The sequence below is a fragment of the Poecilia reticulata genome, linkage group LG5 (genome assembly GCF_000633615.1).
Source record: "Poecilia reticulata strain Guanapo linkage group LG5, Guppy_female_1.0+MT, whole genome shotgun sequence".
NCBI classification, from domain to species: Eukaryota; Metazoa; Chordata; class Actinopteri; order Cyprinodontiformes; family Poeciliidae; genus Poecilia; species Poecilia reticulata.
The window spans coordinates 28,895,875-28,901,874 of record NC_024335.1 but is presented as its reverse complement, the minus strand read 5'-3'; the positions used below and the strand labels follow the sequence as shown (position 1 = coordinate 28,901,874).

At 38.0% G+C, this 6,000-nt stretch overlaps 1 protein-coding gene across 37 annotated transcripts in view; it reads left to right on the top strand.

The window, feature by feature from the left end:
• nfasca (neurofascin homolog (chicken) a) overlaps positions 1-6,000 on the top strand; it is a 106,068-nt gene that overhangs the window by 42,292 nt on the left and 57,776 nt on the right. For all 37 annotated transcript variants that reach the window (XR_533796.2, XR_533797.2, XR_533795.2 and 34 more), the window contains one exon: positions 4,138-4,274. The gene's annotated coding sequence lies outside the window, so the exon portion shown is untranslated. The remainder of the gene's footprint in view (positions 1-4,137; positions 4,275-6,000) is intronic.

The following is a 6,000-nucleotide window of genomic DNA, read 5'->3' as shown; positions in this document are numbered from 1 at the left end:
TGGATGGATGGATGGATGGATGGATGGATGGATGGATGGATGGATGGATGGATGGATGGATGGATGGATGGATGGATGGATGGATGGAAAGACCAAAATGTCTGCGAGAGGTGTGAATATTTTAAGCATCAAACAACACTTTTCATTAATAGTTTTTAACACTTTCTTTTAAAATAAAACAAAGCATGCCTGCTGTGTCATAATATAGATTTTTCTGCAAGAAGTGAAGCTAAATTAAGTTGTACAATTTAACATTGTGATATTTGGAGTTGTGCAGATGTAGGTGGCATGATGTGTGGCGGTGTGAAAGTTTACAGTGGATCCATAGACGTCAAGTGAACTTTGAAGATTTAATGAAAATGATGAAAATAAAAACTTTCACTTTCAAAAACCACAGGGAGCCAGAACAGAACAAAAAGTAAACCACAATGAAAAAAGCCAACAAGAAAACACAGGGGGTACATGGGGTGAAACAGGGAAGTAACAGGAGGAACCAGCGAGGAGTGACTGAGAAAGACGTGCTTAAGTACTGGGAGGTTGAATGCTGAAACAATGGACCTAGGCTGATTAGCTAATGTGTTGCAGGTGTGAAGGTAGAAACCAGAGACAGAGTGAAGAGAAAGAAAGAGAGAGACAAAGAGAGAGAGGGAGAGTTGCTTACTAGAGTAAGTAAAAATAGCTAGCCACAAGAGATAAACATGATAAACTAGAATCACTAAGAAAGAACTGAACTAAAGAAAAACAGGAACAAGACTGATCTAATCAAAATAAGAAACTAGCACAAACTAATAATGAAATTAGAATCAAATCAAACCATAAAACAACCAAAGATCCTAACAGAAGGGCTGAGATCCTACTGCACCTGATAAAAGACCAGCTCTAGCAGCACATGCTTGTGGCTCTTCTCAGTATGTGTCATAATTTCCTCCTGACCCCAGTCTAAATGAGCTATTTAAGCGCTTAACTTGCTCCAGCGGTTTCTTCCACTGAGTGACCGTCTTGATTGTTTCGGCTCCAGGCTCAGCTTGCCATTGGCTGTTGTGTCACTCACTCGTAAAAGGTTTCCTTAAACTACTGACCAGCCCGGCCTCAAGCTGCTGACTGCTGGGTCGCTGCTTGTTTACATATAAAGTGACCAAGAAATTGATAACCAAGTTAAATCATTTATGAATAATTTACCCAAAATATGTCATTCTATCAAAGGAAATTTTTTTTATATCTATCTGACTTATTCTACGTGTTTTTAATAGATTTAGGAATCGGCATCTAAATTTTAAACTTTAAAATATGATCACATCCATATTAATTATTAATTAATTTGATTGCCAGCCAAATCTTCCTGTTATTGTCAGTCATTGTTCCACTAATTTAACTAATTTCAGCACCTGGAGGAGTGCAATGTGATTAAAAAGCAAAATGCAGCTTTATGTATCCGATTTTATTTTATTAAATATTCTATATCTATTTTCGTAACCTGTCAAGGGACTGCAGATAATCTGGTGCAGCGCATTGAATGGTGATATTGGTATTTGAGCTGTACATTGTCCCTTTCTAAAGAAAGTTTATGAGTTATCCAGTTATTTACTGGTACAAATGAACACAAGGCCTTTCCCAGCCAGATATCATCAAGTGGCAACAGAGAAATCTGTGATCAAACTCATAACCGTCAGATTCCAAGACAACTTCTCTACCCACCGAGCCATGGTTTCTATCCACAGCTAAATTCATTTAGAAAAAAAGTGAACAATGCAACTTTTTAAAGGTTCACTGTCTTCCTCAAATGAAACTTGCGTGTTGAGGGAATTAAAAACTAAATATCTGACATTGATCCGAGGCCGTCTGAGATTTTGAACGTAAAGGGAAGATAAGAGATGTGTCGTATCGTTCTACATAATAAATGAACAGAGAGACATTAACTGTGTCCCTATTGGTGAGCAGACATGTGTTAATGCACATAATGTTATTTTGAGAGAAGAGGGTAGAAAATGAAATTTGGTAATGGTGTAATTATGGCAGACAAATTGGGAATGACAAGCATGTTTGTGTGTGCGTGTGTGTGCGTGTGCTTGTGTGTCTCTTTAGGACAACCCAGGAAATCACAAAATGGCTTTTATTGTTTTAGCCTCCAGGGAGACGATCCAGAGCTGCCAACTGAGGCCCAGTTGATATGGTTTTAGAACCGCACTCAAGTAAACAAAGAGAAGAAGCTAAAACAAGACATTTCTGTAATATTGCTCTCGTTTGTAAATAGGGCCCCCTTTTAAAGGAGAGGATTAGTCACTTAAAAAATTCACAGAAAAAAAAAAAAAAATCAGAATTCTGAAATTAAAGTCAGTTTTTTTTTCTTTTTTCTTTTTCTCAGTGGTTTTAAGCTCTTCCCTTTTCTCTTAAAGTTACTTTTGATAAATATATCACAAATATCACAGCTCTGAGTTAAACTGTACCTCTACCCTGACAGGTCTTGTCCCAGCTATTTTTGCCCAAAAAAAGAATACAAATACAAATACAAAGATTGTGAATTTTTTTTAATTACTAACCATAAACAAAAAATGTTTTTCAGCTTGCTCACATGTTTTGTTTTGCTGGAAATCCTTCAAAAATCGTGCTGCCAAATTTCACGTGAGCACAAGAGAACAGTGTGAATACACCAATCAATATCTGTCACACCTTGGCATGCTGAAACAGGACCGTCTGTTTTCTATGTTGAAACTGATTTCAGTTTTGTGCCATAAATCCACGTTGAGCAAAGTGGCTCATTAGTTGCTGCTATCCTGCAAATCGGTTTACAGTTACTTCATTCAGTCCTATTAAAACAACCACTATTATAATAAACGATCAAGGATAATGATCCCTTCTAGCTCATTCCTGTTAGATTTGTCGTTATAAAGGACAGAGTTCAGAAGCATGCAGTAAACACTGCCTCCGCTCTGGGGAACGCAAATATGTTGGTTTTGATAGAATGTATTGGTTACAAAAAATTTTGGTATAATAATAAAGTGTGAGAACAGAAAGAGTTACAGAACACAAATTTTTCTGCTGAAAAATTATCTCACCAGCCAAATTAATATTCAGAATGACAACAAATAAGAAGATACCAATCCGGGCCTCCAGTGGACAGCCGTCTGTACAGCTGCTCTGTCAGCTTAATCTTCATGCGGCACACACATACACACACCTGTTTCCATAACAAGTTATGTTATGGAAACATAACCTGCTGATATGTTTCAAACATATTAAAACGTATTAAAAACATTGTGGGCTGCACAGTGGTGCAGTTGGTAGAGCTATTGCCTTGCAGCAAGAAGGTTCTGAGTTCAATTCCCAGTCTTTCTGCATGGAGTTTGCATGTTCTCCCTGTGCATGCGTGGGTTTTCTCTGGGTACTCCGGTTTCCTCCCACAGTCCAAAAACATGACTGTGGGGTTAATTGGCCTCTCTAAATTGTCCCTAGGTGTGAGTGTGTGTGTGCATGGTTGTGTGTCCTGTGTGTCTCTGTGTTGCCCTGCGACAGACTGGCGACCTGTCCAGGGTGACCCTGCCTCTCGCCCGAAACGTTAGCTGGAGATGGGCACCAGCAACCCTCCTGACCCCAGTAAGGGACAAGGGTGCAAGAAAATGGATGGATAAAAACATCGTACTCGCCCCCAATCTATCTGTGGAAAAAAATCTTGTGGTATCCCGGCAACAGATTTCCTCGTAGCTCTTTAGACGCAGTTTTTCCTGTTATGCTGCCCCCTGCAGGCAGCTTTAAGCTAATTTATGGCTACTTCTGTTTCCCAGGCATGTATTTGACTAATCATTAGGTGATCTTCTGACACACCTAATAATTTTACTGTTTAAGCTGTTGGATTATGGATTTCAGCAACAAACATATTGTATGTTAATGTATACTTACATCCTATAGAAGTTTTTCCTTTTGATTTTACTATGATGACTGTGATTGGAATTTCCTTGAATATGAAAAACAGTGAATGTTTACAATTACTTCATTCCAGTGCATTTCCTTTTTAAAGTTTTCTATCTCCACAGAAATATATTTGCTATAATCAGGCCTAAGAGTTTTCATATTACATTAAATATACTGTAGTATATTTCATAACCCCATTTTTGTGTATTTGTGTTGGATATTTTTCTGCAGTGAGATGCCACCGAGGTGCAAGAAGCAACAACGTAAATAGCAGAGAGCTTCTCCAAATGCTCAAGATACAGTTCTGAAGAGTTTCCACCTCCGAGTCACAACAGCAGGATTTAAAGCCCTGGGAATGAAAAGCTAAGGTAACTTGGGTGCTTCCACAAACTTACGCTTTTGTGAGATACCTTAGTTGAGTCATTACAACATGACCCTAAACGCGTAACGCAATGCACATAGGCCTAAATAATACCAGCAAAGACAGGTTTTATCTCAGTCATCTTGAGTTTGACTCTTCAAAGTGTCTGTATGTTTAACTCAAATACTTAAAATTTTGATGTGACAGGACTATTTATTCTCTTATATTTGATGTAGTTTTGTTTTTGTTTAGTTTTTTCCTGTGAGACATTGCTGTCAAACAAAAATTTGAATCACGTGCAGATATCTTCGTTGTGTTCTACGACTTGTTGAGGCTACCACTAACCAGCGGCTTGCTAGCTAGCCAAAGTGCACATTTATTGCCGGTTGGCTGGACAGCGCTCGTCTTCAACCACTGGCTCATTTCTGTTGCCATTCCATGAGATTCTACATTCATTTGGTGCTAAGAAGCTTGGTATTGTAGGGGTTAAGGCTGTAAAGAGCCAAATGCAGCCCAAAGCTGCTGTCAATAGCCATGGAAATGTCACAGCTTTAATCTGCTGGAGTGGCTAACGCTCCCCAGCTTTAGCTTTAGCTCCTAGGACTTCTAGCACTGACCTAGGAGCATCATTTAGTGAGACTCAAACTCTGACCTGCGCAGGCTTAGTGGATACTAAACATGGTGGTCAAGCACCAGTCTGACTTTTGATGAATTTTATTTCAACACAGTTGTTACTACAAAGGGAAAGGCATCTAAGAAGGAGTAAGGAAAGGGAGTAGAACATGGAACGAAAAGAATTATGACTAATATCTAATACAAAAGTAAGAATGTGATAAGATGTAATTAATCTTGAGTGTTTCAGATTTTATTGCTCACACAGAAATGAGATCTGGTTCTCAGTGAGTTTTTGGCAAAAGGAAATTAAATAAATAAGTAAATAAAAATCTCACCAGTAATGGCATTTCTTCCTCGATAATTTTCCATTCTTACAAATATATACATAACATTGGATTTTTTTTTTTGTACATCCCTGTCATGAAACACGTCTTAAATTTCATAAAATGTGGTCTTAAAATAAAATATTAAGACCTAAAGACCGGAGAAAATATTAATATTAAAATATCTTAAAAGCCTGCAGAAACCCTTTGTCAATGTTTTAATTTTGTGATATTGGCACTAGAGATCACATGATGAAATCTGCTTGAACTGACCTTTTGCAAGAGATTTCTCAAATTTAAGAACAGGAGCTGGTTACCACTGGTTTATTTTCTTTCATAGACCTCACTTCCTTGTCTGTACTTCTCTTACCATAAACTTCTCTAGTCAGAATGAAGGGCACTGCTTGAAAATATGTTGTTTTTTTTTCCCGGTGTTTCAGCACAAAAGGGCCATTTTTATGCCAGGTCTCTTTTGGATGCAAGGTTCATGTTTATTCATTCACCCTTTAAAATAAGTCACTTGGGAGCTTACATGGCATTCTGATTGAATTTCATACCCTGTGTTTGACTTTACAATCAGGCGATTTTTTAATCTCAAGTCCGAATGCGAAGTAGAAACACGCGTTTCAAATAAACGAGAGGAGGTTGTCTGCCATAGAATTAATTCCTAAATCCTGTACATAATGCAAGCACATGCATGATCAAAAACACTTTATGCAGTTCTTGACCTGACTGAAGAGTGAGACACATCACATCTCACATGCCATGAATTTTGTATCGCTAATCCATATCTCT